The sequence below is a fragment of the Canis lupus genome, chromosome 18, assembly GCF_048164855.1.
Source record: "Canis lupus baileyi chromosome 18, mCanLup2.hap1, whole genome shotgun sequence".
NCBI lineage: Eukaryota > Metazoa > Chordata > Mammalia > Carnivora > Canidae > Canis > Canis lupus.
In genome coordinates, this window is record NC_132855.1 from 7,474,919 (window position 1) to 7,499,998 (window position 25,080).

The 25,080-nt window shown below is 33.5% G+C and overlaps 1 protein-coding gene across 16 annotated transcripts in view; it reads right to left on the reverse strand.

Annotated features, from left to right (window-relative positions):
* FOXP2 (forkhead box P2) overlaps positions 1-25,080 on the reverse strand; it is a 554,812-nt gene that overhangs the window by 475,896 nt on the left and 53,836 nt on the right. For 3 of the 16 annotated variants that reach the window (XM_072783369.1, XM_072783372.1, XM_072783370.1), the window contains exon 2: positions 11,956-12,100. The exons of the other annotated variants lie outside the window; for them this stretch is intronic. The gene's annotated coding sequence lies outside the window, so the exon portion shown is untranslated. The remainder of the gene's footprint in view (positions 1-11,955; positions 12,101-25,080) is intronic. 16 annotated transcript variants of the gene reach the window in all.

Consider the following 25,080-nt stretch of genomic DNA (forward strand, 5'->3'; position numbering starts at 1 on the left):
CAGTGAAATGTGCAGAAAGAAATACATTTGTGATAAAATTTGAGGTTATTTAGGTTTAAGAGGCCCAGGAGAGTGAAGATGAGAAGAGAGAGATGACCAGGTGACCCAATACTGGTGATCCAATATTTTTGACACAAGCAACTGAATGTGTAACAGTGCTTGCTATCACTAAGACAAAAAAATATCATAAAAGAAGCATTTTTTAATAGGTGAGGGATACCTGGGTGGCTCAGCAGTTGAGTGTCTGCCTTTGGCTCAGGGTGTGATCCTGGAGTCCCAGGATTGAGTCCTGCATCAGGCTCCCTACATGAAGCCTGCTTCTCTCTCTGCCTATGTCTCTGCTCTCTCTGTGTGTCTCTCATGAATAAATAAATAAAATCTTAAAAAAAAAAATAAGTGAGACAGGAGCTAATAATGAGATTAACTTTTTTTTTTTTAATCCAAGTTAGTTAACACATAGTGTAGTATTGGTTTCAGGAGTAGAATGTACTGATTCATCCCTTACAATGAGCTTAATTTTAGATAGATTCCTATGGGACATGTAAGTAGACATATCAAGGAGGCACTTGAAAATGCAGATCTCAAACTCAGAAGAGAATTACAAGCTAGAACTACAAAAGTGGGAGTCCCAACACTAAGCTCAAAGCTTTGGGGAAAGTGAGCTCATCTAGAATAATGTACATACAGAGTGAGAAGATGAAGACAGAACACAGGAAAAAAACCTAAGTCTAAGTGGCGGGCAAAGAAAGGACTCACAAAAGAGACTTGGCAAGAGGAAAAAGTGAGAGAACATGACATGAGGACAGGAGATGATAGAGGAGGAAGCAGTCAGCAGTGTTAAATATTTCAAGGAAAGTACATGATTAAAACTGTCCTATAGATTTAGCAGCAATATTATTGAAGGACTTCTAGTTAAGCCTACCAGTCTAAACATACACAATTATATACTTTCCTTCCCAAAATACTAATATAATGGCAATTCAGGAATAAAAATTTATAAACCATTACAAAGATCATAGTAGAAGAGGTGAAACCCACTTAGGACATGCCAACACATCTTCCTATGTACTGCATGGTCTAGCATAGATCCTCAATGAAAGTTGGTCAAGGAATCAATTAGTACTTTATTCAACCATTCAATCCCCACCTTATAGAACAGGAAACTGGTCCAGAAGTCAAAAAAATGTTGAAGAGGAATCACACAGAAGTTACACACCAGAAAAAAAAATCCTCAACACTGATGACATCATCCCTGTTTCCCTCGGAGTTGACTTAAACTGGCAATGTTTATATTTCTACATTTTTTAAAAGCTAAACAAGAACCCACCATAATATATGATAGCTTTTTGATTTGTTCTTTTTAACTCAAAGACAATATTTTTGGCTCACTTAACAAAGATCATTTTCTTCAAACACAGCCTTAAAGGATATTAACTGCTCAGCTGTTAAAATTCATACTCATTTCAACATAGTCTTCCAAAGACCATGCATGTCAAGGTAGAAGGCATTTCACTTTGTAGTGCAGGGTAAAGAGACAATGTCCTTTCCTGAGAAAGAACATTAAAGTCAATTCACTCTCTAGATACTTTTAAAATGAGGACTGTATCCCAGCATCACTCTGGCACTGGGGACACAGGTTGAAGAGTCAATATGATATTGCATAGAAATAATGAGAGCATGAAATACCTTAGACACTAATTCTTAAAATCTCATGGAAAACAAAAATTACTCTTTTCAGGTATTTGCATATAAAAAGCATATACATTAGCATTCAACTCAATAATGCAACTAATGAGAAATTGTATTTCTTAGACCACTTCAATTCATGACCTATGCAGGTATACATTCAAATATAACTAGATTTGAGATAATAAAAACTGATAAATTCAAATTCAGATCAGTTTAATCATAAGAAAATATTCATAAAAACAGGAACATAACAGAAATATTTTTAAAGCAGCACAATAAAGACAAAAGTGTCTTTTACACTAGCCTGCTAGTAAGCAGTTAAGTAGAAAAGATTCTGAAAAAGTAAGAAACTGGCAATAACTGAGTTCTCAGTTAAATTTACCTGTACCATTTTATTCTGAAAAATAAACATGGGATTTTTGAGTTAAAATTGGGTTTGTTAATACAAAACACATCTGTTAGTGAAAACAGTGTTGATGTCCACGATGAACAAAGAGGGAGGGATAGTGACTAAAAGAGATTCTGTATAACAACATGCATTTCTCATTTGAAGAGAGAAACCAGGGGTTGACTAGATCAAGACTAATTAAGGACCACGGAAACAACTGCCATGACAGTAATGAAAATTATTTTTAAAAAATAATGGCAACAAATATAACTAATTAGATTCCCTTCTTTGAGACAAATGTTGACCCACCACACTGATAGTATCAAATTTAAAAATCTGAATTAAAGGTCTTGCTTTGGTCATTCCACCAACAGACCTTCTGTTCCTATGTCTAATACAAAATATAAGGATCTTAGGATAATCTACTAAATACTATAAAAACATATGCTATTTTCATAAATCTCAATGGAACAATAAAGCAAATTTGGATTCCCTATCACCATTTTGCTCAGGATCAAATCTTCAATAAGAATGCCAAAAATGTGTAAATCTATTAATCAAATTATATAAACTTTTCAAATTATATAAACTTCCCAAACTATCTCATTATATATGCCGCTGGGTAATCAAAAATCAAGATCAAATGGACACAATGACTCTAGTATGCAGAAAAAATAGAACTCTACTAAAGAAAGAAATGTCAAAGATTGAAAGAAGCTACCTTTAAGTGCATGGTAGAAGTCACATGAATTGCATGGACGTTAGAATGAGCACTCTACAGCAATATAATCATGAGTAATTTAACAGTGAAAACAGTAATGGAAGTTTTACTTAGTCTATATGCCAGGTGCTGTACAGCAAATTTCATCTCTCCTCACTAACTTTTCCTGAAATCTGAGGATATTAAATCTTACCTAATGCCTTTTATAGAAGCAACATTTATTCTCTGCACTTGATGAGTATAATTTATAATAAAACTAAAAATACTACTTCATAGTATAACCCCACTAGAGAGAAATATAGCAGTTTTCTGAAAAAATGCATGGCATTATAAACCTCAGACGTGCTACTTCAAGTTATAACTTTAGCAAAACTCTCAAACGTGTGCATAAAGAGATATGCAGATATATTCACTATAGTATCGTTCGAAATGGTAAGAAATGAAAACAATCAAATTGCTCATCTACTGAGGAAGGGATTTTAAAGATGCTTTATTAATCTATGGAATGTGATAAAGCAGTTAAAAACTAATTAATTATTACCCACCAAAATGGCAAAAATGATAAAAGCTTCAGTGTTGGCAAGATACGGAGCAACTTGAACTCCCATATAATGATGTTTGTGAGAAGATAAACTGTGACAACTACTTCAGAAGACCGCTTACAGAGTCTGCTATTGTCAATGCTACGATACTGATAACCTACGATACACATTAAATTGACATCATGATATAGCTATCCTATCATACAATAATCTACTCCTAGCTACAGCGACGCACATAATATGTAAAGGACATGTACACAAATCTTCATAGTAGTATTAGGCCTAATAGTTAAAAACAAGAAAACAACCTGAATGTCCCAAAATAAAATTGAAATAAACGATAGTATATTCATGTAATGGAATACTAGATAATGTTCAGGATACATACTCAGACACAATAACATAGAGAGAGCTTGTAAATCTAATATGAAAAACAGAGAAGCCAGACACAAAAGACTGTATGCTTAGTTATTCCACTCATATCAAGTTTGAAAACAGATAGAACTAATCTATGTTGTGGGAAGTCAGGATATGGTTTCCCTGGTGGAGAATGGGGAGGCTCTTTCAGTACTGGTGATGTGCTACTTCTTGAGCTGGGTACTAGTTCTACATATGCATATATTCTGTGAAAATTAATCAAGATGTAATTTATGATTTTTATAGTTTTTATATACAATTGCAAAAGTCATAAATGTACAATATATATATCAATAAAAGCTTACTTTAAAAAGCCAAAAAATCAGATCTGTGTATCGGCGTGGATATAGCTCCTAAATATAATTTTAAAAGAAAAATTTTTTTAGAAGAACAGACTTGATATGATGCCAGCTGCATAAATTTTAAAATCACAAAAAAGCCAAAAGTGTGGGTCACCTGAGTGGCTCCGAGGTTTAAGCAGCCAACTCTTAATTTCAGCTCAGGTCATGATCTCAGGGTTGTGAGATGGAGCCCCGATCCGGCTCTGCACTCAGCGTGGAGTCTGCTTGAGATTGTCTCTCTCCCACTGCCCCCTGCCCGCCTCTCTCTCTCTCTCTCTCTCTCAAAACAAAACAAAAACAACAAAAACACCTTAAACACAAAAAAGAAAATAAAGTGTAAGAATATAAACACCAACTTCAGTGCAGTAAATATCTTTAGAGAGAGAAAAAGGAACAGGATGAAAGTATATAGCTTTTACTATATTTGTGGTATTATATTTCCTAAAAAGAGAAATCTAAAGAAAAATATTAATATGTCAAATTTCGATATTTGGGTGCCTGTTTATTTTATGAATGTTTACAATATTTTAAAATAAAAGTCTTAAAGTAAACTATCACTTTTGTAATATGTTAAAATAAAAATCTTAAAGCTATCATTTTGGACCCTGGAGAAAAGAGAATATATAAAATATGTTTTAGTGAAAAACATTCTTAACAAATTTGCCCAGATCAACAGATTAACAAATGTTTTCACATAGCTTGAGTTATCTGAGACTGCTGATGGATGTTTACTTTAGGCAAAAGTTTCAAGTCTTGTAAATGTAATGTCTTTTGGACAAACCTAAAATATGGTTCATATATGGGGAAAAAATGATATAATCTGATTTACCAAAAGAAAATTTGGGTCTTTTAAGTTGTACAATAATTAAATCATTAAGCATTTTTTTCAAGAGTTCAGGAGAAATGACCTTAAATCCTATCTGTGGAGAACACACACCTTCAAACTATTCTTGGATACTTGATCCAAGACCACTTTGTTGCTCCTTTATGTTGTCCCACAGGGCTATAATCAAAATGGGACACATGAGCAATAGTGGTTTGCATGAGTAGAATTGCTAACTCCACAAAACTAGATCATTGATAGATGCACTAAAAGAAGGTATTCATCTCAAGAATACTAAGGCTCTTGTCCCAGATATAATTTTGCATCACTAACTTGGAAGTAGGTTCAATGTGTAACTAACTGTTCTTTCAAATAGATTTGGAGGCTACTATCCACTTTGGGTTTAACAAGAAGTTTTGCCTTCACCATTTTGTACATTACTGTAAGAGAACATGGAGTATTGACACTTGATTTTGTTGAATTTCCTATGCTACAAAGATTCAAATCAGTAATGGAGACAGTTGTACAAAGCTGCCCCCAAGAAACTAGTGCCTTGCTATTTAGTGAAAACTAAATCATAACAAATGTCAATTTTTCAGAAAGACTCAACTCCCAACTTGTATTTTTTGTCTTGAGATCAAAAGAGAATACTTCTGTTGTGTGCTGGGAATTTATAAGGGAAACATATTCTTTAGATCTTCTTTTGAAAATTTATAAACATTCTAGGTAGATTAATATAACGTTATGGAAATACTAGGGCACAAAGAAATAATAAGTCTTTAAATATTTCCACGTGGTGACAGAGTTCCTATTTCCTAAATTCCAGAACTGTATCCTTTCCAGAAGAATCCTCCGGTTCAGAACAACTGGAATGAATGACTACATATTGCACATTGCTCTATATATAGAGACAGAGGTACATAGATGGATACAGAGAGAAGAAAAGAGAAAGAGAAAAAAGAGATAAATATACATATACCTATGTAAACACAAACATATAAACATACACATTTTTCATACATGCATTTCTACATACTTAGAAAGTAAGCAAGAGACGGACCACTACCATTAATTAAGCACCTACTATGTGCCAGGTATTTTTTGTGTTTGGTGATTTAATCTTCATCTAGTCCTATAAGGAAAGTATTATTATTTTTTTAGGATTTTATTTATTTATTCATCAGACACAGAGAGAGAGAGAGGTGGAGACACAGGCAGAGGGAGAAGCAGGCTCCATGCAGGGAGCCCAATGTGGGACTCGATTCCAGGACTCCAGGATTACGCCCTGGGCCGAAGACAGGTGTTAAACCTCTGAGCCACCCAGGTGTCCCCAGGAAATCATTATTATTATTATTTTCTTACATACTAAACTTACCCAACATTAATATAAAAAAATGCATGGCAGAGCAAACATTTGAACCCAGGTCTGTCAAATGCAAAAATGGGACTCTTTCCGACATGATATGCTTAAAATTAATTTTAGATTTTAAGTATTGCTTTGTATCTCTTTAACATAAAAAAAATCACTCTGGCACTATGAAGGAACATAGCTGGTATCTGAAACAAAATCTGATTTTATTCCCAAAATTTCAATATGGCAAAGGAAAAGTTGCTACAAAGATAATTCTTAGTTGAATATGTTCAAAATGTAATTCCTTGGTAATCTGGGTTTTGGCCAAGACAAATCAAAATCATAGATATATTACAAATGCCAAGTTTTCAGAGAAACAAAAAAAATGCAATAGCAACAGATGCATTCTCCCTAGACATTTGTGTTGAGCCTAGCTATATCCAGAATCTGAAGAAAAGGGGGATTTTTCTATTTCATTTTTATGAATAATAAATTCCTAGTTTCTGTTAATGTCAACTAGTTAAATAAGATTATATTCACTTCTTAGATAATTAAACAGTAGAATATACTGAGAGAGAAAGGAGAAAGTAGAAAGGCAAAAGAGGAAGAGGGGAAGAAAGAAGAAAGAAAAGAAAAATTTTAAAGGGACTAGGGGAAGTCCATTTCTGGTACTTTTAAACTGAATCTGTATTTGAAAATTTGTATTCAAAAAAGGAATACAAAGAGCATCTGTGTTTTTCATTTCTTTTACAACATACTAATGTTAAGATTAACAAATCAAAGTCCCACTTGAGTAAAAAAGTATTTCTGAGGATGACAGACCACTCCATAAAATGTATTAAAATTTAAGGAAAGAAGCTATGAACAACTCAATAAAGATGAGTATTTTATTATTACAGAATGAGTCTGCCTTATAGTACTGAAAAAAATTATCTATTTTTTATTTTTTTAAAGATTTATTTTTATTTATTTATGATAGACATAGAGAGAGAGAGAGAGAGAGAGAGAGAGAGAGGCAGAGACACTGGCAGAGGGAGAAGCAGGCTCCCTTGTAGGGAGGCCAACGCGGGACTCGATCTCGGGATTCCAGGATCACGCCCTGGGCCAAAGGCAGGCGCTAAACTGCTGAGCCACCCAGGGATCCCCAAATGTAACTATTTTTAAAATCAAAACTGAAACATCTGTCTTAAAATAAAGACAAGTTTATGCTACATAAATAAATTGTCATAAAAAGTTACTAAGCATATTTAAGTGTAGAATACTGCCTTTATGGACATTAGCACTTTCCCCAAATAAAACACATGCTTTGTGAGATTACAAAATACTGATTTTAAATGATATCATTTTAACTCTGAATAGTCAGTGTAGATAGATCAAATCTGAAATTATCTCACTTTTTCTCAGAATTCTAATTAACAGAATCATTGAGACTTTTTAATTTAATTACACTAGACTTGCAAAAGAATTATCTAAAAGATTCTACTTTTTAGAGCAGTTGTATAATCACAGAGAAATAGAGCAGAAAGTATAGAGTTCCCATTTATTCTCTTCCCTATCTCTAGAATACATAAAGTTTTTATTATTAATATCTTGCATTAATCTGGTACACCATTACATTACTATACAGAATTGTTTCACTAAAGATCCACCTATTCAAAAAAAATTAAAATAAAAAAATAAGAATCCATTTCATAAGTCCCTTCCCTCAACTCTGGTAACCACTGATCTTTCTATGAGCTCCATAGTTTTGCCTTTTCCAGAATGTCATAAAATCGGAATCATACAGCACACAGCCCTTTCAGATGGCTTCATTCATTCAGTAACATTCATTTATGTTCCCTCCATGTCTTTTTGTGGCTTCATAAGTCATTTCTCTTTATCATTGAATAGACCATTGAATATATGTATCACATTATCCATTCACCTTTTGAAGGACATCCCAGTTGCTTTCAAGTTTGGCCAATTATGAATACTCTTCTATAAACAGTCTTGTGCAAATTTTTATGTGGACATATGTTTTCAACTCATTTGGGTAATTACTGAATAATGCAATAGCTAGATTGTGTGGTAATATATGTATGTTTAGCTTTGTAATAAACTGCCAGACTGTTTTCCACAGTGGCTATATCACTTTGCATTCCTACCAATGAGAATCCTTGCTGTTCTACATACTTGACAGCATTTGGTATTGTCAGTGTTTTGGATTTTAGCCATTCTAATAGGTACAGAGTGGTGTCTCATTGTTTTAATTTGCAATTCCCTAATGAAATAAATATTAAGCATCTTTTATATGCTTATTTGCCATCTCTATATCTTCTTTCACTAGCTCTGTTTAAAGCTCTTGTTCACTTTTTAACTGAATTGTGTGCTTTCTTGAGTTTTCTGTGTATGTTAGATACAACTCTGTTTTTTAAAGATTTTATTTATTTATTTGAGAGAGAGAGAGAGGCAGAGACACAGAGAGAGAAGCAGACTCCATACTGGGAGTCCGATGTGGGACTCGATCCCAGGACTCCAGGATCACTCCCTGGGCCAAAGGTAGGCGCTAAACTGCTGAGCCACCCAGGGATCCCAGATACAACTCTTTTATCAGACATGTGCTTCATAAATATTTTCTTCCACTCTAAAAGACTTGTCTTTTCATTCTCTTAGCAGTATTTTCCCCAGAGTGCAAGTTTTTCATTTTAATGAAGTCCAATTCTGCAATTTTTTCTTTCATGAATTGTGCTTTGCCATTTTATCTAAAAAAATCATATCCAAACCCAAGGCCACTTAGATTTTCTTCTATGTTATCTTCCAGCAGTTTTATAATGTTGTATTTTATAGTTAGCTCTATGACCCACTCTGAATTAATTTTTGTAAAAGGTATAAGGTTTGAGACTTGATTTTTTTATATGAATGTCCAGTTGTTCCAGTATCACTTTTAAAGAAAACTGTCCTTTCCCCATTGAATTGCCTTCGTATTTTTGTCAAATATTAGTTGATTATACACATGGGGTCTGATTTTTGGGCTATTATGTTCCAATGATCGATCTATTCTTTCACTGATATCATACTATCCTGATTACCGTAGCTTTATAAAAAGTCTTGCAGTCAGGGAGTGTAGTCCTCTAATTTTGCTCTTCTTCAATATTATATTGGCTATTTTGGGTCTTTGGTCTTTTCATGTGAACTTAAAAATCAGTTCATCAGTATTCACAAAATAACTTGGTATTTCATTGGAATTGTGTTGAATATATAGATCAAGGAAGGAAGACATGACATTATAATCAAGTATTGTGTATGTTTTTCAAGGGACATGGAATATCTCCCCACTTATTTAGATCTTTGATTTTCTTGATTCAGAATTTTGTAGTTTTCCAAATTTTAATTTATATATATAGTTAGTTAATTAGTTAGATCTATACCTGGGTTTTAGGATTTTGTTGGTGCTAATATAATGGTACTGTATTTTTAATTTCAAATCCCATTTGTTCATTGCTGATACATAGAAAAGCAAGTGACTTGTATATTAATCTTGTTTTCTGTAACCTTGTTAAAATCGTTTATTAGTTACAGGAGGTTTTCTTTGGTTGATTCTTTAAGATCTTCTATATAGACAATCATGTTATCTGCAAATAGACAGTTGTATTTTTTCCTTCCTAATCTGTATGCCTTTTATCTACTTTTCTTATCTTACTACCTTAGCAAGGATTTCCAGTATAATATTAAATAGGAATGGTAAGGACATCCTTGCCTTGTAGCTTATCTTAGCAGAGACATACATAGCTTTTCATAATGGCTTTACATAGCATAAATATCCATACAACTACCAGCCTAGTAAAAGAACAGAATGTAGCTGACACACCAGAAGCTCCTAGAAATTCTATCCCAAACTTTTAAAGATTTTTCTTTTTTTTTCTTTTTTTTAATCATGAGAGACATAGAGAAAGAGGCAGACACATAGTAGAGGGAGAAGCAGGCTCCCTGAGGATGGGGAGCCTGATGTGGGACTCGATCCCAGGACCCCAGGATCATGACCGAAGCCGAAGGCAGACATTCAACCACTGAGCCACCCAGGTGCCGCTACATCCCAATTTCTATCACCTACTTGGAATATAACTATTATCTTTAATTTTGTTGTAACCACTTCTTACATCTTTAAGCCCTGTAGGTCTAGTAAAGAAGACATTATTTTTTTTATGTTTAGATTTTTTTACTCAACATTATGCTTATGGGATTTAACCAAGTTATCATTGCTATACTTTATCTATTTTCATTGCTGGAGAGCAGAGGATCAGCAAAAGTTTTCTGTAAACAATAATATTTTTCAATCCTCCATCAACCTCAAACTTGTAAATATGAGTTCACTACTCACTCATCAAATTTAAATAACTTTTTAAAATTTTCATCATACTTTTCAATAACATATATTAAAGTTGTAAATGAGGAGCAATTGTTTCATGTCAGTGAAAGGAATAATAATGTTTGTAGTGTTCAATGATAGAAAAATTTAGAACTAAATATCTAAGACCATAACCAAAAAAGTTTCTTTTTTTTTTATACATGGTTTCTGCTAAATTCAAAAATCCTAACTCACAATTACAGACTGTTGGGAATGGCCACAGTGCTCAAGGCTCTGTCAGATGAACCTAGAAATTATGAAGATTTCTTACTATAGACTACTTGGACAACTTTGTCAGATGCTATATGAATAAGAATCACATTCAAAGTATGCAAAAACTCATCTTTCAATTTTTAAGGTAATTGGGGTGGGAATTGTATAATTTGGTTGAATTTATCTCTAATAAGTATTGATTTTCATGGTTCAGACTTTTAAAAATCAAAACAATACTCTTCACTGAGCTCTTTCACTGAAGAATGAGAAGGGTTATCAACTGTTAAGCAAAAGTCAAGTTTCTGGCAGTTAAGCCATTATGTCACATACCAAGTGCCTTATCACAAGGATGATGCACTAAGTAACTTTTCAGATAAAAATGGTAATTGACAGGAAATTTCTCCCAAATAATTTTCCTAAAATAATATTGCCTTTAATCATCATTCTTTCTACCAATTTCTAAACAGCAACTGAATTCTGTCTTCCTATATAATCATGAAAACACATCTTTTAAGTACTTCCTAACAAGATAGGGAATCAGTCTTTCCAGTACACTGAGCTGACAAAATTTATATATTTTTATAGTGGATTATGGATACAAATTCATTCCAATTCAGTTTCACTATGCAAGTGAAAAAAAGGACTATATGTCTCTCTTACTGGAAGGTGGATTTAAATAGATATATTAAGATAGTCTTATTCTCAGATATAAAGAAATATAAAAGAAAAAGAAAGAACTAAAGTTTAGAGCAAAAAGAGATTATTACGGCACAACTGCAGATATTAAATCAAAGGAAGTTACCTACTTTTCATAAGAATACTTTCAAAATTCTTAATAGTTCTCTGCCAGAAGATAAAATTAAAAATAATCCATTTTGCATTAAATATTATTATTGTAAGGCATTACCTTATGTTACTATTTAGAAAATGTTAACAGGGATAGGAATTTAAAGTTACCAACCAAAACACCTGTATGTTTTGTACAAAAAAAAAAAAAATCCAAATATTTTTATCACATATTTTTCTACTAATACCTGAATAGTCACAAAACTGAGAGATGGAAAATATAGAGTACAGATGACTTACATTTGGAGGGCTAGACTTTAATTCTCTCTCCCAGGATTGAGGAGTCTTATTCTTTGTGCTTACAATGCTCCTTTCTCCAGGGTATTCTTCTACTTCCAGAATAGGTCAGGACAAAGCTTCAACAGACTTCTATTATTTGTTTGATCTAGGGGGAAATTATACTTTTAATCAATTATTACAAAATGCATCAAACTTTTTCTTACTGTGCTGGTGGGTGGGGGCTTCTCATTATTTTCTGTTGGATCTGATGTGAACAGAGAAAATAGGAATTGCCATTGTTGAATATTATAATAAATAAATCAAGTACTTTAAATTAACACCACTAAAAGAAACCCACATCTATCTCTTTTCCATTTTTATGGCTAAGCAGCATAGCAAGAGAAAATTAATATTCAAAATCCAAATGACTACAAAAGCCTACTCAAATGTATTTTTAAAAGACTTTAACATAATTTTGCAAATCCATGAGTTTGAATGGACTGGCAGAGACGATTAGGTATCAAATATTTTTACTCATTCATTTTAATGTCTTAGAGCTAAAGAATTACAGGATGATTAGAAAAGTGTAAAGGAAAATCCATTTTTAAAAATTTTAATGGAATAATAAAAAAAGATGATTTCAAGAGTGTGAGACAGACTAGAAACAGATAGCAGAGGATCTGTAGGCAGGGCAAGAGAGCTGGAGTAAAAATTTTAAAGATGGTACAAAGGTTAGGAACTGCTATTAAACAAAGCATGTTGATCAAGTTAAAGTATATAACATGGGTACATCCTAAATTATATAAATTTATATATATACATTTATATATATAAATGTATATATATAAATTATATTAATTCTCTAGCAAGTCTATAAGATGTAAAAATGTAACACATACTACCTTTACAAGGACACAAAAATGTGATGTATGATTATCCGCCCTTTGGTGGTATGAACATTCATAATTTTAAAAGAATTAATTGTATTCTACAAATTTTATCAAATTATAGTTTTCTAATAATGGATATTTTCTGCCTCATTAAAATGAAATATTAAGATAAATGTCTTCAACTTGTGCCATACCCTAGATCACACTCTCTTGCCTTATCTTAAAGTCATTCATATTGCTTCCATTAAATAATAAATTAGAATGTAGGGGGAGCTTCTGGAGAAAAATTGGAAATAAAATATAGATGTTTTGGGGAAATATGTCTTTTAAAGACAGTTTTTGCTCAGAAATGTAAGAGTATTACACTTTTGGCGGGTATTAGAAAAAGATACACATAATGGCATTATACTAAACAAAGTCAATCAATATCTATATCAAAATAGCCAAATACCAAAACGAGGTACATGCAGACAGAAGAGTATCTCTTTAAGCCATCAATATAATCACAGATTGATACTTGTGTGATCACCTTTGTTTTTAGCCATCATAAGGAATACTTTCATTTACCTAGCATACCTCAAAATTATTTCAAGGTGAAACAAAAGCACAAATTAGGCTACCAAAAAATTAAAGCTTTGAGGAAGAAAACACTCAAGACTAGATTTTAGGATTACAGACGACTGCTGTTTTCTTTTCAAGAGATTCAATTAATCTTGGCCTAACTTAACAGTCTTACTACTCAAATTTATAAACGTGCACTTTCTGTATGAGCATTTCCATATGCCTTTTCAAACATAGGTAGAGTTCCACACTTGTTTCTAGAACACAGAAATTATTTTGCTGTACTTTAGATCAGCGAAGATCAACGTGCATTCCTTTAGGGAAGCCTTTTGAAATGACAAAGGATGAATGATTGACATCAGTAACAAATACTTTTTGTTGTCCTGGACTGACATGTCATTTATAGCAATACCTATGCTAATTAATGCCACACATATCTACCAGATGTGTCAGAGAAATATGCCAGACCCTTCACAGAATATAGCTTGAGTGTGGCTAAAATTACATTATAGATATGGAAATGTATCCCTTTGTGATACAGAACTGATCTCTCTCTCTCACACACACACATACATACACATGTGTGCACTTACACAGAATATACTTTTACAACAGGGAAAACCCCACTTATATATACAATTAGCTGTATCTTTTCTTTTCCATTTGTCTTTTTTTTTACAAAAATCAAACTCTACCTTACAAAGTTCAAATACATTATAAACGTAACCCTAAAAAAGACAGGACATAATGTATAAAATACAAGTTGTGGCCTTCACAAACTACACTATCATCAAAACACTTTACCATATTGTGCTGAAATTTTGTTCTCAGATTTTCTCAGTTATACTGGTAGATCATTAAAATGAGAACCATGTATTAATCATCTTCATTTCTCCATTCCCTAGGACATAATTTGTTATACAGTAGGTGCCAACCTTTGGGTTTTCTAAAAATAAAGAACTAAGCTCCATTAGGTCATCAAAATTATACACAGCACGTTTGTCAGTAAATTCAGTATATACAAAAAAAAGTATTATTAATATTGGCAGCCAAAACTCTTAGTCATTAAATCAGATAAACTGGTAAAGAACTCATCTCAGTGTCTAGCACACAGTTAGCACTCAATAATTATGAACTATATTCAGGGTGAGCATTCCTCCTTGATTACCTGGGATAGATGAGGTTCATACTTACTATAATTATTCATAGTTAGCCCTTTCCTTCTTAAAAGTATCCCAGTTTAAAAAAAAAAAGTATCCCAGTTTAGATGATAACTATATATTCACTGAAAGTATCATTAGTTTATTTTTTCATTTGATTATTTCTTTTTATCAACAAATTTTTGTTTTCCTTTTTTTTCCCATGATGCCATTACACGACAAAAATATTTTGTTGGGATCAGAATAAACAAAATCTTATTCTTTTCACATTAACAAATTCACACAGATGGTCAAAGGCTTACTGAATCCTCATATCCTGGAATTTAAACATTTTATAATCAGCATAGGAATCACCTCCTAGCTGGCAAATCCAAATGGCAAATCTTAATTCTTGGTTTGCTTAACTTCTCTCATTCACTTAGCTTATTTTTCACTCCTTCCTTCTTAAAACTCTCCCTTTGGCTTACATGACACCCCTCTTTCTGGATTCCTCTCCTGCCTCCCAGACTTTTTTTTTGGTGTCTGCTACTTCCTATTCTCAAATGTCATCTTCCTCAATGTCATCTTTCCAAAGACTTCATTCTACTCTTCTGTTCTTAACCAGCACTCTACTTCCAACATTAACCTCTACTTGTTGCTAATGATTCCCAAACGTATATATCGTGTCCACACCTCTCCCTTGACACTCAGCTTTAAAGTTCTTACTAATACACAATTTTCCTCATCTTAATTCCCTCTAACCCACACTCCACAACACAACCTAAGTGTTTTTTACTTTTTTGCTTGGCTTCTGAAATATAAGACTGATAATATTCTTTCTAGCCCAAGGAAACAACCAATAGTTAAAGAGGAAATGAAGTCCTGCAGAGGATTTACACACAATAGAAGACAAGGGGTGGATATCCAAGCCTACTAGAATGATAGGGACTCTATTCCTGCTATCTCATTTGTAATCCAAACGTTTCACCTTTAAAAAATATTGCATGCAGTGTTTAGGTTTCAAGGCAAATATTACTAGAAAGAATATGATAAACAAATACATCACGAGGATCAGAAAAACACCACTTACAAAACAGCACTCAAGTTTTCTAATATATATACCAATGATTCTAAAAAATCTCTTCCACTTCTACAATGAATAGTCCTCTTCCCATTTCTCCAATGACAATTTCAAATTCATCACCCTCACATCCATCAAGTATCTTCAAACACCTCTCTCACCTTTAATCTTTGCAGAATACACCCAACCTGACAAAGTTTTCCAAATGTATGTTTTCATAAAATACCCAAAATTCAAACTAGAAAACTATAAACTAGGTGTAAGATAAAACAAAGTTTAAGGTACTCCAGTAGCCCCCATCAAATGACTCCATTTGCTACCTCATTTGTAGGAATGAAGGCTTAGTCTCACCAAATGTTAATTTTCAAGAAAGGGAAGAAAAGTGTGTGTGTGTGTGTGTGTGTGTGTGAGAGAGAGAGAGAGAGAGAGAGAGAGAATTCAATTTTTAAGATTTAACAAGTTTCATTTTTTTTAAATATTTATTTATTCATGAGAGATGCAGAGAAAGAGAGAGGCAGAGACACAGGCAGAGGGAGAAGGAGGCTCCGTGCAGGGAGCCCGACATGGGACTGGATCCCGGGTCTCCAGGATCAGGCCCTGAATCAAAGGCAGGTGCCAAACTGCTGAGCCACCCAGAGATCCCCAACAAGTTTCATTTTCTAAAAATATATTAAGTATTAACAAATAATATTTGCAAGCTCTATAAGGGTCATGATCACCCCTTTCTGACCTCAAGGACAAATTGAAGAAACATGGTTTCTCAAAAAAAAGTGTGGTCTGTGTTCTGATCAACCAATAAAAAAATTAAAAATCTTCTGGTATATAATCCATTTTCATGTTAAGAAATGCTTGCTATTTAATTTCATTATCTAAAACAGCCTGTGAGTACAATTTCCCATTCTCTCTTTGACTCAGCTCTTTATCCTCTGCTGCCTCTTAAACATCTTCACTTGAATATTCTGGTTCTGACCCTGCTTCAAATTAATAATGGCTTATATATCTTCAGAATTATATCTCAAACTTTCTCTTTACTCAAGAGCACTCAAGTTTTCTTAAATATATACCAAAAGATGTCTCTAGAAAGCATTCTAAAAACAATGTCTCTTCCACCTCTACAATGATAGTCCTCTTCGTGTTTCTCCAAGGACAATTTCAAATTCATAGCACTCAGATCCACCAAATATCTTTAAACAGCTCTCCAACCATTAGTATTTGCAGAATATACCATATCTGACAAGATTTTCCAAATATATGCTTTTATAATCTTTTAGACTGGCATAGGGAGAAGGACTAAAACATATTAATGCCTAAATTCAGTAAATTTGACTTCAAATAATGCAAACATTTCCCTGGCACCTTTTCTTACTCGCGTATCAATTAGTGTCATTTAACAGGAGGGGTTCCTCAATATCTACCAAATAACCCAAAACTCCTTATCCTGAAACCTAAGGCCCTTCATCATAGAATCTAATCTGCCTCTCCCATATATTTTTCCTCTTAGTCTCCCTTACATTCCAGAACAGAACCAAGCATTTCATGCTTGCCTTTACCAGGCTTTAAAGTCTCAATCTGCTCCATCTAGATCGTCTCCCTCTCAAATTCTATTTATTCAAATTGTACTATACTTTTTCAGCATCAATTCAATGACCATCACCTCCAGGAAGCACTCCCTTATTTTCTTAGACAGAAGTAATCAACCCACATAGCATCTTCTCACCAGCTCCCTGTTGAAAACTGTTCACTTTATCTACCATTTGTCTGCATATCTGATCTCTTGCATGGAATTAAAAACTCCCAAAAACAGAGAATATGTCTTATTTATCTGTATCTTTCTTAGAAATAATTTTTAATGATTTTCATTACCATTATTTTCAAGTTCTAAGAAAGAAATACGTGCCATGGAGAAATACCAAATCATTATTTGACTTATTCTGTAGAAAACACATTTAGACAAACCATACTACGATAGTTAAATAAAATATTTGGTTTTAAATACCTGCTCTGAAGTTCCAAATCAACATTAAAATTTAGAACTCAAAATTAGAGGTTTTTGGCAAAAATCCTGTTATATGACAATGTATTTTCAATGATACAAGAAATCTCTCTGTAGAGACTGCTGAAGTAATCCTCTGCATTTCATGCAAAGTTAAATTAAAACCAGCATACCCAACAAATCTGGGGTCACCAAAGGTGTGGTTTAGGGTCAGAAAAAGTACAAAAACATATTCCAAATTCTATTTTTATTTGCAATAAATTTCAGGAAATGGAATATTCACACCTGAATTATTTTAGGGAAGAGAACTTACTTACATAAGCTTTGGGTCAAGCATGATGCCTGATATAAAATGAGCTAATCAATGAATGACCAGGATCTTCTAACTGGGAAGACTTCTTTTGTCTCTGGCTCACCCCACCCCTCCATGGTTTACAGGACAGACTCACAGAAGAAAGTGATTTATCTAAGATCTCAGAGACTGTAAGTGGCACAGACAGACTTGAGCTCAGTAAAACTGTCCCAATCCAGTAGTCCTTCCTTTCAGAATCAAAGCAAGCCAAACTTACTCAAAATGTGGATAGTACATAAATATACACAAATAATATATTTAATTTCTCTAACTGTATTTCTAAATAACCAATTTCCATTAAATAACATATATAATAAAAATTAGAAAATATGAATATTTTTGTACTTCTTGCCTACAGAGCACGCTTATTACAACACATTAAGTTTCACATTAAACATACTTCACTTACGTATTATACACGTTTGTAACTGCAGAGTCAAATAAGGATATCATACTTCCAAAACTAATAATATTCCATTCTCAAAAGGGTACAACTAATATCAGCATCAGTAGCTACACATTTAAAGGAGATCTACTCATTTTACGCATAATTTCTGAGTAGTTGATTGTACATTATCTTATTTATGAAGTGGAAAAAAAATCTCAGCCCAAACAAGCAGTAGAGGGGCTAAAAAGACTACCTTATCTATATTGCCCTGACAATTGAGTTTGGACAACAGTATTTTCTAAATGTACCCTATTCAGCGCTGGATATGTAATTACCTTCAGTTCATAGTCTAGACATTAATGCTTTCATAGTATTTAAGACTCCTTGTAACATGCTTGCAGCTTTAAGTAAGCAAGGCTAAATCTTGACCAGATAAATTAGCAAAGAATGCAATAAAAGCTGCAATAAAAGAACTTTATCCTACAAACCTTCAAGTTGCTGCTAAATGAGATTTCTTTGAAATGCAGATCAGTTGAACTAGATTAGTGAATTTTAGCTCCTGTCAACATCATAACAAAATACAAATACAATTGTTCACTGGCCTTATCTCCATGCTTCCATCTGCTGCCTTGTTATTTACTTTCCTTGATTTACTATGCAGATCTAAATAAGGCACATCAAGGAGGGCTTACAACACAATGGCTTCTTAAGCTTTACATCAAGGTATTTGAAACTGAAGCCAGGAAAGGGCTGCCATCAAAGACATATCTCTAATGAACTTCCATATCAGAGAAGGTTTGGTATTTAATACTGCTGTGAAAAGAAAGAGCTACAAATCAGAATGGCCTATGAAAGAAAATGCCTACAAATCTTGATGAGATTAGCACCTCTGAGAATTAATATCCCAATAAAAATGATGTCTGGTACCTTGAAGAGTTAACTTCCAACCTTTGCAAATATAATGCACTGTGTCAAGAGCAGGGAAATCATTTGACAAGGTTAAAAGGTCAGGGAAGAATTTTTAATTTTCCCCCAAAGCTAGAAAATAATATTCTTTTACTCCTGTGTATTGTAAATCCATGTCAGAATAAACACACTTCAACACAATTAACAAAATTAACAAATTGTTATCATTGTTTTCTGTGTCATATGCATTTTACACTATTTTTCACAATGAAAATTAGGAACAACTTCACGGTAAAATAATATAATCTAAAACGACAGCATGCAACATTTGTTCATCAATTCTAGTATTTCCCTTTCCTCCCCCACAGCAAACTATGACAACACAGAGTAAAATCTTCAGTCGATTTGCAAATCCAGAAGTGCCATTTTTATTATATGCCACTATCTTTTTAAGAAATATAGTAAATAAGGAAAGAATTTCCTTCCACCCACTCTTCCCCCACTTTCATTTCTAATGTACAATATTGAATAGGAAAACAATTCACAAACATTAATGAAAGTTTCCAGCAAACTCCGCTTGCACTACTATTTGACATTTTTCCCCCATAAGCAGTAGGGTCTATAAACAAATAATACTTTTTTTTTTTTTCCTAAAGAAAGCATTTCAATCATTTATGTCATTCTATCGCAAAGGAAGATCCCACAAGCATGTTCTGTTCCGTGGATCAATCAGCTCCAAACCAAAGTAGACATGTTGTCGACTCCAGTGCCTGGAAATCCTGCTGCAGGCTCACCAGATGATGAAAACTGAGGTATGCAGTGTATGGGGGCCCCACATGGCATTCGGTAGCTTCTGGGCATGTCAAACTTCACAACTACCCTACAGTCAATGACAGCAAACACCTTCCCTGTTCTTGCCTCCAAACATAAACTTGCCTCTCTACCCTCCCTCCGAATTATGGGCAGTCTTCCAGAAACAAAGCCCCAAACAGTAGCAACCTCCCATGACTACACAACAGAAATCACAGTTGTCTTTTTTGCTGGATTTCATTTCATGTAGGCGATGTTCCAGACTTATTTACAACCACAAGAGACTGTTACCTCTTCTTGTTTAATGAAATGACAAAACAACAGATTTGCATATGCAAAAGCAGGTGCTGTAACAGGTTTGACTACTCTTGACCTAAAGCATGTAAAAGAGGCTTATCTGAAACAGCTGTCTCAAAGGTATTGGTGCTCTGATGGGCAGTCAAAATTCCACCATCTGTAGAAGTGTGTGTACAAAATGGCAATAGGAATTAAAAACTGATCAATAAACCTTTCCTCATCTTTACTCATATGCTAAAAATCCCAAGATGTGTATATGTTGGGCTATTTACCTATTAAGTTCTAGATAAGATAACTAAAATAGGAATGTTGACTTGCAAAAATAATGTGTTCAATTGATCATTTCAGAACAATTCTTTTCTCCATGCTTACTTGCTGTAACATACCAGACACTAAATTTTAATAGTAGCATTATTTTATACAGAAAAGTTTTAATAGGATTAATAGTTCTAATTGCTGGGATAGCAACCAAAATAACCACATTACTGGATTTCTGCTACACTATTTGTTTTCCTTAGCTATTTTCCTATATTCAAGCCAGATTTTAGATCTTAAAAATAATGAAATTGTGTGTATGAGTTTTTTAGTCTCTCTTACTTTCTTTCAGCTTCAAGTTAGATATATTTTTCTACTGAGATCATCATTTTATCTAAAATAAGAGGCTACTTTTCCGCTTGCACACTAAAGAAACAGATCTGAACATGACCCCTCACTGAACAGAATGACTTGTTTTTGAGTTATATTTGCAGAAGGTAGCACCATATGCCCCAAGCTCCAAGTTGGATGCTCTTTCTACGGTCTAATTTGCTTGTCAAAAGATGTTACAATCACAAACCTACAATGTCTAGACAAACTTAGTATTGCATGGAAAAAAATGCAAACTATTTTCCTCACTTTCTGTAGAAGTAACAAATTAATTTTAAATAAATGTAAAAGGTTTGTAAAGTCTAAACAATCTCTGAATTACAAATAAAAGGTCCTAGTGTCACATGATTGAAAAAAGAACATACACACATTCACACACATGTATGTTAAGTTTAATTATTAAGACCAAAAACCCTGTCTGCTTTATGAAAGAACAGAAACAGCCTGCACACAATTTTCAAGCTGACATAAAAATAATGAACTACTTCCTCAACAGAAGTTTCACAAAAAACAAATTTAAATCAGACCACAATTTATTATAAAAATTAACTTTTCTTATTTGAGTGAAATACACCCACTTTTAAAAAATGTTTTTGCAATTTCAATTGTATGTCTTTGAAATCTTGTTTCACGTTAAGGAATCTTAACATTTTGCCACAATAGTATTCTTTTGTCTCACTGTGATTTTGTTAATCTATTTGTTGTTTCATGACAGGGAGATGGTATCTGATTATGGGAGGGAAGAAGGAAAGTCTATACCTGCAAGCAACTGGTTTGAATTTTTCCTTTGTTTTTTTTTTTTTTTTTTTCCCCTGTTTTGTCTTGTTGCTTAAACATTTAAGAATTAAAATAACCATTTAGAGAAAAAGGCAAGGGTATTCAGTGGCTGTTTCTAACAACTGAGATAAGACTTCATTATGACCCCTTCAAAGCCTTTCCAAATTTTTAAAAACTAAAATTATTTACTCAATAGGTTGTAACTGCCTTTTCTGAGCCACAGTAATCCATCATGTGAATAAATATTTAGACAATATTTTAAATGTGTACGATGTACTTGACAGGATGCCACAGTTTCAGGCTGTCATGTAAATACAATCTGATCAAAAACGTTCTGCTTGTACAATAAAAGCCCAGCTAGAAACACAATAGTTCAGCCAAGGAGAGAAAACTGATATCTAGGAAAACCCCAAAAGTGGAAAGTGACCACTAGTGACATAAACCATTGCAATTTCAAGAAGTTTTGAAGTTGTTTTTGTTGAAGCAGTCATCCTATAAAGAATACAAACCTATTTTAAGTACATATCAACAAAGCTTCTTAAAAATTTTCCATCTGTGAAAAGAAGATAGATCTATTTAATAAGCAACCCAATGCAGCAGAAAAAAACCCCAATACATTGCACTACATGTACTGATAGGGAATCATTTTAGGGTACAGCGGGAAGTGAAAAAATCAGGATGCATCAAAGGGTGTGTTTATATTACTATCTCTGAAAAAAATGACATAGAGAGATACATATACGTTTATGTATACATTGATTATTTCTAAATAAATACCAAGAAACTGACCATTGTGATTGCTTCTTGAAAGAGACAGTTTTTCTCAAACTTTCGTATGACTGCATATACATAGAAACCAATGCCAAATGTATGGCACATTGGGACAAGGGAGAGCCAGCAGTCCCAGACCCCACCTTGCTTTGTTGGGGGCTAAATACATAACATACCTTCACAGCCTTGAGGTAACTGAGGCACAGCAGGCTACAAGATATTATATATTACCTGTTTTTAATAATTACATTAAAAGTGAACAAACCAAACTGACCATTTAAAGCTTATCATTGGAGAAGGGGAACTTAATATATCTGGTTCAATCTTGCCACAATTTAAGTTTTGTTTTGTTTTGTTTTGTTTTAAATTAGTGCCTGCTGGAAAAATCTGATTGCACTTTAAATGGTACTCTACTAATCCCTGAATCTTTCTTATTTATAAATGCTGCTGATAATATTTACAGAGTATATACCAAACCAAGTACTCAAACCAGAGTTCTTTGCAGGCTTGTACCATAATAGGTTTACTACATCCTTAGTATGTCAAAAATTTCAGGGGAAATTATTTCTTGTGTGAGATAGGGGTACTAAAGTTAAATCAAATTTTATCCATGATTCTGTTATATTTTATTTTTAATTTATTTTTAATACATACCTATATAAAGCAGGTAAGTCAAGGAACTCATGTGTTAGCTCAAGAAGCTCCAACTGATATTTATTTTTATTTGATTGCAAAAGATGGAAACATTTTATTACTCTAATAAATATAATTTGTTAGCTAGATAAAAAATATTTAAAACATGGTAAGAATTAATAATAGGAGAAATTCTTGGTGCTAGTGCTGCTAATGTTACTGTAACCCCAGCAAATTGTAGCTGTGTGCTAGAAAGCACTTACCGGTAAAGAAAATAAGATTTGAGTTTATTGCACCTTTCAGTCCATTTTAGTTTGTTTTCATAGTGGAACCATGTAATAGCTTTTTTATTAGTTGGCACAGAAAAGCTTATGATGATAATCATATACATTTGGCAATTGTTTATTTATGATAATATTTGAGATGATGGTGGTGTTTCAAGGAGAAAAAAAGCCAAGACCAATATTCAAAAATAGCAGGTAAAAGATTAGGACTCAGAAAAAAGACAAGGAGAAGAAGTTCTGTGTGACTAGAAAAAAAGATGGATTCAGCACTTTTCCCGTTGGGAGAAAAGTCCAATACGCCAAGAAAAAATAAGGAAGATTCAGTGGCTTTGTGATATTTAGGGATTTCTGAATACTGATGCCCATTCTGTCTCTAAGGCCTAATTATTCAGACAAAAATATTTGCACAGGCACCATGTCCAGACACTGTCTTCAGCACTACGAATTCAATGATGCAGCCCCCCTGGCCATCAGAAAGTCAGGAGTAGTGGGTGGAACTGGTGAACAATTGGAGTCAAATATTAACTGCATGGAAAGAGGAAGTGGAGATACTTTAGTCATAAAAAATAAAAAGCAGTAATCCAAATAAGAAAGAATGGAAATCTGAACTAAGTGGGCAAAGGAGGTGAAGCAAACAGGTCATATGTGATAGATATTTATTAAAAATGTCCATTTCACTTTGTGATTGACTAAGATAAAAAAACAAAAGACGGAAAACTCAAAATAGCTTTCAGGGGTTTTCACTTGGTTTTATTATGTCATAGATGGCATTCTTTCAACAGGATAAAGAATATAGCAAGGACACACTCCAGGAGGGTTTATACTTGGGGTAGTAGTCTCTAAGAAGGGCACCGGTGATCCTCACCTCCCATTTCTCTTGTCCTAGGTAAGTGTGGGCTGGACTAGTGTCTTGCTTCTAGTGAACAGAATATGCCAAATGATGGGATATCATTTCTATGATTAGGTTTCAAAATAACCAACTTCTATCTTTCTCACCTTCTCATGTGCTTTCTCTGATAGGAGCCAGTTGCCATGTGTGAGTTACCCTGTGGTTAAGTCCTCATGGATATGAAATGATAGGCCCACATCTTTTGTGTGAATGGCACAAAAAACAGAAAATATTCTTCCAACATACAAAAATTATAATCTGACTCAGCAAAGGAGTCACTGACACAAATGACAAATTAGTTAAGTTTCAATATACATGTTTATTATCTCATTCACATCTTTTCCCTTAACAAAAACAAACTACCAACCAATATTCATATTGGAACTAAACTTATACATTCAGCAATTACAGCCATAAGTTGGCTGCAAGCACAAGAGTTCAGCAAAAAACCAATGAAACCACTCCAAACCTCTGCCATGGCGCTTGAGTTTTCTTGAGCTAGGAACAAAGTATTTCAAGTAGCAAAACAAAATTCTTTATATATGTATGTATTTCTGCCTTTGTACGGGTTTATGTCTGACACTATTGCCTGTGTGGAGTGGTGAGTTTCGTTTACTTTATAGTCAAAGAGTGAGATAAAGCAAAGCATGTACCTCCTAGACTTAATTGATTTATCCAGATTCAGAAACCAACTCAGTTATTTTTAATAGCAGATCTGCACTCCGTCTTA